Below are 299 nucleotides of genomic sequence, written 5' to 3' on the forward strand. Positions count from 1 at the left end.
CTCTGCTACTGGCTCCTCGGTTGCATGTCCTCCCCCACACACCTTCTTTCCATCCCCTTTCTGTTGGATTCCATGCTTTCATGGATTCAAAGTGAAGTTCATGCTATGTTAGGACAGGAGACAAGATGTTTCCGTCCCTGAAATTATGATGCATAGAATCACATATTTCAGTCTAAACTATGTTGCAGAGTAAACACAATGAAAACATGCTTTATCTGTGGCATTGTTCATTAAAGTGGCACATTTCTAATGTATTAAAATTAAATACGATCGGTTCACTTAATAAATATAGTATTAGG

Source organism: Poecilia latipinna, unplaced genomic scaffold (assembly GCF_001443285.1).
Source record: "Poecilia latipinna isolate Pla-1442-1.1 unplaced genomic scaffold, P_latipinna-1.0 Scaffold2498, whole genome shotgun sequence".
NCBI classification, from domain to species: domain Eukaryota; kingdom Metazoa; phylum Chordata; class Actinopteri; order Cyprinodontiformes; family Poeciliidae; genus Poecilia; species Poecilia latipinna.